The sequence below is a fragment of the Saprolegnia diclina genome, assembly GCF_000281045.1.
Source record: "Saprolegnia diclina VS20 unplaced genomic scaffold supercont1.27, whole genome shotgun sequence".
Classification (NCBI taxonomy): Eukaryota; Oomycota; class Saprolegniomycetes; order Saprolegniales; family Saprolegniaceae; genus Saprolegnia; species Saprolegnia diclina.
In genome coordinates, this window is record NW_008246094.1 from 480,981 (window position 1) to 482,124 (window position 1,144).

The window sequence follows — 1,144 nt, forward strand, 5'->3', positions numbered from 1 at the left end:
GCCACAGTGCGATACGCGTTCCCAGTCGATACGCGTTCCCAGACAGTATGGTGTACCATAGTCAACTCCAGCTAGAAGAAGTTAGGTGTAGCTAGAATCTCGGCATTCTTGTCAACGACGATGGCGACGATGGTTGTGCCCCTCTCAAAGAGTCTAGCTGCTGGAACCGGCGACAAAGTGGGCGATCGCGATGATAATTGCTCTTCGTTGTATCTGCATTTCCTCCCGCTTGGATTATTGTCGCTGTCGATGCGATGCAGTGAGCTTGAGCCTACCTCTTTGGCACTCTACCAAAAATGCATGAAATTCCGACCATGCAGCGGCTAAATGTATTGAATTCCGTGTCCGGGGTTCGATGTGATGACCAAATATTTTGATATACTTTCAACAATTCGAAACACGAAAAAGGCACCTAACAGCAATCCATCGATCGTGATCAACACTTTAGTCGCTCGTCGGCCAATGTGCTCATACCAACAGGGTGTCTGTCCTTTTTTGCTCCTAAACGAAATACTTTCTTTTGCAGGAAACGAGACTCGTCGCATTGCACCTCATTGTAAGCCAGGGCGACGCCTACGCTATGGGGCGCAACAAAACAAAAAAGTGCTACGGGGCCTGGGTTCGATGCCACGACCAAATTTCCAATTGGTACAGACAATAGATGAATTCAGCAAGGCACTGTGCAGCAATATTCCACCAACTGCCTCATGGTCCAATCAGTGTCTGTGCTTCTTTTTGCAACCGTTCATGTTCGACAGCAAAGCTGGAAGGCTGGTCGAAACCTCTCGTCCAACTGAATTTTACCAAAAGGCCCGTCGGTCCTTTTGATCATCTTCCTTCTCAGCGCATCACATCCCTAACGACAATATCCGAATTGATGGTTTCTTATCTTGCCACGACGAACTCGGTTCACAAGTCCTGGTCACAAGTCTTGGTACCAAATAATATTTTTGCTTGGGTCGCAATGGCTTCAAATTGGATACAACAGTATAGCTGATAGTACAGAGTATTTTGTTGCAGCGTTGTTGCAGCAGTGGAGTCGAACCACCATGCATGATACGTTCTCGTTGTGGTTTCGATACAAAACAAAAGTGTATTACGTGGCGGCTTGCAAACACGCGTGTCCGTTACAATGCTTTACGGG